Source organism: Adiantum capillus-veneris, chromosome 18 (genome assembly GCF_014529385.1).
Source record: "Adiantum capillus-veneris isolate H3 chromosome 18, ASM1452938v2, whole genome shotgun sequence".
Classification (NCBI taxonomy): domain Eukaryota; kingdom Viridiplantae; phylum Streptophyta; class Polypodiopsida; order Polypodiales; family Pteridaceae; genus Adiantum; species Adiantum capillus-veneris.
The window spans coordinates 69,874,869-69,884,148 of record NC_140948.1 but is presented as its reverse complement, the minus strand read 5'-3'; positions in this window follow the sequence as shown (position 1 = coordinate 69,884,148).

Genomic DNA, 9,280 nt, shown 5'->3' with positions numbered 1-9,280 from the left:
CACATGTATGCAGACCCCGATTGATTGCAAGGGATGTGTCAAACTCCAAGTGTGAGAGTTTGTTCGGTGTCATTATGATTTATGGTTAAGGGCTGAGATTCCCTCATGGATTATGGTTGAAATCTTATGGTAGAAGTCAGTGTGGCTTATGGTTTTTTTTTTCTCGATTGGGTTATGCTACTGAAATGCTGCCAAAATTTTTGCAGCCATGTTATGTTCTAAAGTGGTTATACAGGATTGATCGTGCCTCACCCAAGTAGGGTGGAGAGCTCACCCGTGTGATGTGATTGGATTATGGTTTATGGTTTATGGTTTTTGGATTGGATCATGAAGTGATCAAGATGGTTTATGGTAGACGTGTAAGGGTAGAGACCTTGTACAGTCTAACTGTTTGGAAAAGAATTGTTTGTGCATCTGGGAAGTGCTATTGTGATTGGACTCATGTGTTATGTTTCTCATGGAAGTGTCGTTACAAGACTAGTATCACCTACATCGCTTAGCCTTAGACTAAAGGGTCCCTGACCTGGGGATTTGCTGGATCGGGGGTGTTGCCTAGGTCTTCTTCTTTTTATTAGGCTCATCCACACGGTTAGTGCGTCAGGGGTTGAATGACCTACACGTCTAATGCGTCGGGGATCTTGTCTTGGCTTTGCCTAAATACCTTGTGCTGGGCATCGAAGAGGCGGGGCGCCTAAACTGGTATGGTTGGTGTTGATACCCTACCACCTGTTGGTATTTGGGATCCTTTCTAAGCTCGGGTTCATAGAGGGAGGCAAAGCGGCCTCACCTATGTCTGGCTCAGGTAGGCTGGAGGTCTTCTGCTTCGCTCCCGGCAAAGTGAAATTCTCTTTGTCCGTAGTAGAGTGGAAGAGGATGGGTGAACCGGTCGATCCCTACACAGGGTCTGATACTCTGCTAGTTGTTTTGTCATAAACTATTTGATGTTATGGTATACCTAGGTTTTGTCATTGCATTAATACATGGTTGCCTGTTCCATTTAGATGGGAATTTTAATATTCTTTGTTGTCATCTTCTCATGTCTCTATGCACTCTATTTCACCCTTCACTATATTCTCTCTCTCTCTCTCTCTCTCTCTCTCTCTCTCTCTCTCTCTCTCTCTCTCTCTCTCTCTTCCTGCTATGCAGTGTACACATATATTCACCCTCCACAATGTTATATTTTTCTTGAGTACGCTTTCATTCATAACACCCATTCAGGGGTAGCACTAGTCGCTAGGTACCTCTGGATGAAGCGAGGCTCATGGCCTAAACTCCATGCTTGGTTGGGCGTAAATAACTCCTCCGCTATGAAAATGCTTCCGCAACTCTTATGTATATTGGATATTGTATAAAAGTGTAAAATTGTATATTTTGTGCATAGACCCCTGGGGAGGGGTATCTCTCATGCACCACTATGATGCCTGTGATCTTCTGTCTCTTCACTAGCTAACTCTCTGGAGAGCATCCGATGTAACTTACTTATATCCATCAAGGGTTGCATACCTGATGATCCCTCTTAGTTATTTGGTGGTGTTTCAAAATCTATCAATCTCTTTGGATCTTTAAGGATGAATACCATAACTTTGATGCTACTGTCACTCTTCTCAAGTGATGTTACCATCACTTTGATGCTACTGTCACTCTTCTCAATTTTTGTTGTCTCTTCTCCCAAGGTGGTCAAAGAGTCACTCGTGAATGTATCGTCTGATGCCTCCAAGATCATGTTGCATTGCTTCTTAGTCGTCTTGTCGTAGAATATGGGCTTTCATTTAGCATCATTCATCTAGATCATTTCGGTACTCCACTTTTGCTGCTTAGCCTCCATAGACATGATCCATGGTCTTCCGAGAATGATAGGGTAGCCCTCCCCTTTGTGTGGCATGACCAGAATGTCTACCTCCACTTTTGTGTTCAATGCCTTCGTCTTGTCTGCATTCACAATGTCTACTGACTTCACTTTGACGTTATTTGCCATTTTAGCTCGGTAGGGTGCTGTCTACTTACCTCTAGGCCTAGATGGTGCATCATTTTTTCACTCATGAAGCATATTTGTGCACCGCCATCTATGTAGATGTTTGAGATGCGTTACCCCTTTATATGGGCATCTATGATGGGTAGGATGTCGTCTAGGTTCCTCCCAGAGATAGCACCAACTATCCTTGGTCTTGACTTTCTGGTACTCACCATCTTTGTCCATTACCTCCTCATCCTTGGTGCAAGATGGAGTAATTGGGGCCAAGTTATTTTATGTCCCTACATCAAAGCATCTTGCACTTGGTCAAATGGTTTAGCATACTCACCGAGCAAAAAATCCACGGTGTCGATCTTCCACCAAGGCTTAGATGCATGCTTGGTAGACTCTCCTTTTCCTTTCATCATTTACTCCCTTGGAGAGGCCTCTTCGTGCCTAGCACACTTTACTCCCATGGCATCCACTTCTTCTACTTTTCCTTTTGCTTTGTCCTTCTCTTTGACACACTCTTCTACCTTTGCCTTTCCCTTAGCTTCAAGACTGATGACACTCACTGATTGCTTTCCAGCAGGTGGTGCAGGTAGCGGTGGAATGCGAGGTTGTTGTGGTGGTTGTAAGGGTGCGTGAAGGATTTGGACCGGTGGAATCTGCTCTGGTTGTCTGGGTGGTGGTGGTCTTTCCCTTAGTGGAGAGATTTGATTCTGCCTCACTCCCCTATTGAAGTTCTTCCTTCTTGGATGAGGATAGTAGTACATGCCATGGCCGTCCTCTCCACAGTTGTAACAATGGTAGTTCTGATTTTGTCTTCACTGCCCTCTTCCTTGCTCTCAATTTTTGGCAGGTGCATGCACTTGTTGCACCATATACTAAAAGATTCTCTAACTAGTTGGTGATTTAGTTAAGCAGGTCTTCTTGATCGGCTTATGGTAGGTTTGGATGCACCACTGAAGATAGAGGATCTGCACTTGGTTGATTTACTGTATAAGGTTGTTGAAAATGGTCATGAACTTGAGAAGCCACTTTCTATTGATGAGGAGGAAACAAAGCATGCAAATGTATTAGCATGTAATCACGTGGAAAAAAATGACATACATGTGGTGAATGCTTATCATGTAGACATATACAATTCTATGGATTCTTCTCTTGATGTTGGAGATGTTGATTCTTGTGCTTTGGAAAATGGTTTGAATCCCATGGTTAAGAGTGATGTTGATGTGGATGGAGCTTATGTGTCTACAAATGGCTTATTTGATAAAAATGCTATGGTATGCGAAGTTGTGGGAGCATCTATAATGGGTGATGTATGTGATGAGGGTTGTATAGACTCTCCTCTTGAGTATGAGGATGCTGATGTGGTTGAGTTTCATGGTCTATAAGAATCTCATGCTACTCTTGTGGTTGATGATGAAGACTATGCCTCTACTCCTGGGTTGCTTGATGAGTTACCTATGGCTGCCAATGATGATGTAAATGCTTTTGGTGATTTGGATTATCACTTGGATGCTAATGAGATCAATATGGATTCATTTAATACGTGAGGATGAGGTGGCTGATATCCAAGACTTTGTTTCCACTTATGACATGTTTGATGATATGCATATGGTTGTCGATCATGTGGACGGTTGTGTTGCACAAGGTTCTATGGAGTCCCATGTCGAGCTTAAACGTAATGACTTGGATGCTTTGAATGTTGACTTTCAGCCTAAACTTTTGCATGATGATGTGGTCCTTGATGATGGTATATCTGTTAGTGACTTGCTTGGTGAGCTACTTGTTGTTGGAAGCTCTAATGTCAACCACAAGAGAATATTAGAGGAAGTTTTGAGGCTAATGAAAGAGGGTTTTTGCTTTGGAAATCTTGATGATATGGATGGTCATATGCTTTGTGCTAGTGGATTTGATATGCTTGCCAAGCTGGATGATGGCATGCCCTATGGTCTTAATTGTGATAGGCAAGAGAAAGTGCTCTTTTGTGGTTTGGCATGCAAGGACACTTTGAAAGTCTTGACTAGACAAATTATGGTTGAGAATGTAGAAGCTTTGATGGATATATTTGAAACCAGTGATTTGTATGAGTTGAAGCATTAAATTTTTGGCTTGGATTCAACGAAAAATTATGTGTATGATAGAGGGAAAAGACATATGTCTCGTGTCAATAGCATATGGGATTTTGCTTTGGTGGGAGAAGCTCCTACTATGTTATACATATGTTTATTGGATGCAGCATGGAGGTGGATGGTAAGATAATCTATGTTATTTTTAGCTTTCATCTTATATTTTGGGTCTTTTATGGCATGAAAAATAGGAGAATGTTTACAATGATGTGAAAGTATGCACATGAAACACTTGAAAGTGTTCCACGCTTGTTGGGGGGCAATATGTGACGTGTTTTGGCAAAATGGTGCGGACCACCCCAAAGTCTTTTTTAGATGTTTGTTGGTTCTCTCAGACCTCTTGGATGTTAATAAATCATGCTTGTACAAAGTGTACAAAGGTGGTGTGTGCCAGCTGTCTCTACGCATGCGTGCCAATTGTGTGGGGTACATATTTTTGTTGTTTTTGTACATACAAGTGTCGAGAATTTAAAGTGTGAGTAAGTGCTTTAAAAATATGAAGAAAAAAATAAATTTTTTTCAGCTTGGGGTTGTGAGTGAGTGGGAGTTTTCATATGTGAAGAAGAAAGCCTCTCTTGCTACAGTCTGCGGTGGTGCGTGGGGGTTGTGTAGTGGAGGTGCCCGTGTGTATGTGCGAGGGCCTCGAGCCTTGACTGGAGAGTGTGTCTCTCATCAAGAAGGCCATGAACATGGGTGGTGACCTCTGCACTTTCAGCCTTCTTCTCTCTTTTTGGTGATGGAAGCTGCGTGAAGCGGAGATTTCTTGTACGCGTGTGCCTGCTACTCAGGTTTGGCAGTGAAAGCCCCTTCTTATTGTTGTGAATAAGAGGTTGTTTCCCCATGTTTTCCATGTTTTTTTTTATTTTTTTGGCTGAGCATCATGAGTTTTTGTATAACTCATGATTGGCATGGTTTTTGATGGGTTTGTGTACATGGTTGGGAGCGACTATGGAGCCCCTTCTTGCATATGCAAGGTCTGCTGAGATGGTGTTTATGAACAAAAGTGCAAAGATTTTACTTGGTTTTTATTGGTTTTTTTTTTCCCAAAATTTCGTGCCTTTTTTGCTTCCTTGACTGCAATTGATCATAGCTAGGGCTATGACAGTATAGAGGGAATCTAGTCGAGTGTAGGCGGGGGTTTTTGCATGCAAGGGTGAGTGTGTTTGAGAGTGGAGATCGGATCCTATCCTCTTGTGAGAGATACTTTACTTTTCCTCATATATCTTGTGAGTATGGAGGTGTTATAGAGGCCACCCCCAAATCCTTCACAACGTATGGAGTGATGACGACGTGTTTGACCACTCCTAACCTTTTAGCAAGCAACAATTGGAAGTAATTACTGTAATCGGCTTGTTGCATGAATTCCGCACCATTTAATTGTAGCTCATCTCTGGCCCACTAGGTTTCACCCGTGGTAGATAGTTTCTTCAAAATGAGTTGTATGGGGAGAGGAGGAAAGCCCACTACCCACCCTCCAAAACAACAAGGATAGTAGCCAAACCACTCCTCTCTAGGGTATGGGAACCTACTTATCACCTCTACTTTGAGGTTGTCGAAGTGAACTGGCACCACTCGCATGTGCGCCGCAAATCGATAGGCTATCTTCTGTCGCTTTGCTTTGGATGACCTTCTTTTTGCCAACCTAGGCATGACTCTGCTTTCCGAACTTGAACCACTGGTGTGGCCACATGTTTCTCCTTTCTTGGGGGTCATGTGATTTAGGAATGGCCTAGCCCTCATTTTCCTTTGGCAGGAGCAACCCCTTTGGGCCACTTAGGAGCAAAGGCTACACTTTTTTTTCAAGATTCCTTGGGGAAGAGAGGCTTCACTAACCTCTTTCCTTCCTTAATATGGATTATTTCTTTGCGGTGGATGTCAATGTAGAGGATTTTTTCTTCTCCTTTACCTCCATTGATGGAGTGCAGTGGGTGACGGCAATGAGAGCAGCCTACTGTCCTCCCTATGGTGGCTCTTAATTTATGGCTAGAACGAGAATTGCAAGATGGAGAACTTACTTCTTGGATGTTGATGACAATTCATTCCAGCAGCAACACTTCGATTAAGGTTGCTAGTGCATATTCAATTTATTCCTCCTGTTGAGCTATATATAGAGATACTATGTTGAGCTATATATAGTATCTCTATATATAGCTCAACACCTCCTTAGTTCTTCAATTGGAGAATTACCAGAAGCCACTCGTCCATGTTCCACGGCGTGCATCATTTTCAACATTGTAAACTAAAGAGTTCCAAGAAGCCCTTCTCCATGGGGGCACCAAATGACAACTGCTAGCGCAAAACGAACCCCAGTGGCCTCTACGCCAAGACCATGCAAAGTGGGCAAGGGGCACCACCTAGCTTTGAGCGGCTAGGACGCGGACAATAGCAATGCAATAACACTAATCACAACACACCGCATAAAGAGAGATAGATAGAGAGAGAGAGAGAGAGAGAGAGAGAGAGAGAGACGGTGACATAGACGTAGATGATGAAAACCCCCTTGGGATGTGAGGGTAAACTTGATTCAAAGTGGTGTTTATAGAAACCTTCATTTTGGCGAGATGGAGATCGTGGTGATATATATATATATATATAGACAGAGAGAGAGAGAGAGAGAGAGAGAGAGAGAGAGAGAGCTTATCTTGTTGAGTGTTGCCGACACAAGAAAGGAGAGAGAGTACGTGGTTGAATGAGAGAGAGAGAGAGAGAGAGAGAGAGAGAGAGAGAGAGAGAGAGAGGAAGGGATGCTACTTGGATGGAGGAGAGAGATGATGGAGGCGGCCCCCTTGCTTGATGAAAAACAAGAGAGAAGATCTAGCCAATTGTGATAATGGAGGAGCAAGAGAGAGACTATGGCGCTAGCTGTGGAAGAGAGAGAGGGTGATCTTGATAATGGAGGAGCGGGAGAGGGTGGTTCCAAGGGGAGGCGGCACCTCTGTGGGCGCATGAGAAAGGAGGGAGGTGGCGGCCAGAAGCAGTGACGGGAGCAAAGCGAACCCCGAACCCTGACGGCCTCTAAAACACCGGGGACCGAATGGCGCACCTCGAGCCTGTCATGGTAAAGCAAACAGGGGCACCACCTAGCTTCAGCGGCTAGGACGCAAACAACACACCACCATAACAAAGTTTTCATCCAAGAGAGATGGATGCTTGGGAGTAATGATGAAGAGGAAAGGGAATGAGATCAAGTGAGAGAGAGAGAGAGAGAGAGAGAGAGAGAGTGAGGGAGGGGGTATAGCGGCTTAGTACTTAGGCACCACAAAAGGATGGCGAATCCGCACACCCTTCACACATACACAAGCTCACTCCAAACACAAGACTAGGTGGCGATTCCGCACACCTCACATGGGCAAAACATTGCAAGAAAACATACTCACAAAACCTCAAGCTTTATTTAGAGAATAAGGCGATGAAATGGGGAGCATAGGGTAGGGGAATGAGAAGGGAGAGAGTGCTAGAGCACATGGCGGATAGGTGGGAGTTGATGGCGAAGACTCGCACGACGGTTATGGCCATCATCCTTCATTTAGTTGCCCTTCATCTTCCATAGCCAAGGGTGTAGAGGTCATGCTCAAGACAAGCATGGTGATTGCGGTGATGGTGATGGTGTGAGTGTGTGTGTGTGCACTAGGCACACACAGTGCATAGTGTGTTCTTTGGTGATGTTGTGTGTGTATTTAGTGTGATGGTGACCCCTCTTTATATAGGGGAGGAGGGGGGAGGAATTCTAGAATTTAGAAATGAAGAAATCATTATCTACATAGGCTATGTGACTGTGGGCCCCACTTGTCTGGCTGTGTGTATATGTGCCAGAACAGCAGTCTCATGAGAGAGAGACTAAGAGAGAGAGATGGGTTGATGAAAAAAAGTGAGAGGTTACATGGAGAATAAAGTAATTACAAGAGGGGAGAGAGGGGAGTGTGTTCAGAGGTGAATCTGTGTGCAGATGTGTGTGAACACAAGAAAAATTAGGTAACCACCAGGTGGGGATGGGTCTGTGGGCACCTTTTTCAGTGAAACTGAGTGTGTGTGAGTGTGGGGGAGGTTATTTAGCTACAAGACAAGAGACATGGAGCCCTTTAGAGAGAGAGAGGAGGGTATTTGGGTCATGGGATATGATAGGAGAGAGAAAGAGGGGGTGGGGTATACTATTTTGGAAGATAGGGTAAGTTGCATGTGAGTTAGGGTGCATTATTGGTGAGTTATAATGCATTATTGGTGAGAGGTGGGGTAGCTTGAGGGGAGAGAGAAAGGAGAAAGGACAAGGGGAAGAGAGAGGGGGTTGACCTTTTGAGCGGAGGAGAGGAAAAGGGACACACGGCGGGGCAACACTGAAGAAAAAGGAGGCAAGGTGGGGATGGGCTACCCCGCAGGCATGACGTGGCCTATTTTACCTTTCTTATATATTTACATAGTCATAATTTATTTTTTTCTTACTTTTTCCAATGCCTTTTATCACTCCCTCCCTAAGAGGGGGTTTGTGAAAAGCCCCCATCATTAGCCCTCCCCTTTTGGCTAGAGGCATTCATGTCTCTATCTCATCCGTTTGATCATTATCATCAGAGGTGGCGACTGATGGTGTGTCCTCGTCTGGAATGTCAATTGGTGGAGCCTGGTCAAATCGAAGAAAATAAGGTTTAAGTCGCCAACCATTTACCCTGGTTTTATGAAGTTTTCCATTAGCCTCCATAAGTTGGTAGCTTCCATTGGCATACTTTTTCCTGACGATGAAAGGACCTTCCCATCGGAGTAGGAGTTTCTTATCCTTGCGCATGTCGAAGCGGTTGTCGTAGCGGAGCACCAACATTCCTTTCTTCAATTCTTTTTTCCGGAGATGCTCGTTAAAGATAAGCCATCTATGCTCTGCTTGTGCTGCATAATAATTTATTTCTTCTTCTCTGTCCAGCTGCAGTCTTTCCAAGTTGATGATGTGATCTCTCAAATGCATGTTGGGCTGTTGAAGCTGGCTTGCCATTACTTTGAGACTTTGTAGTTGCACTTCAATGGGCAAGATTGCTTCCTTACCAAATACTAGATGATACGGTGTGAATCCCAAGGATGTACGAAATGAAGTTCTGTAGGCCCATAAAGCTGGTAGTAGATACTTATCCCAGTCTCCGGGATGATTGTTTACCTCCTTGGTAATAATTCTAGAAACCATTCCATTTACCTTTTCAACTAGGCCATTACATTG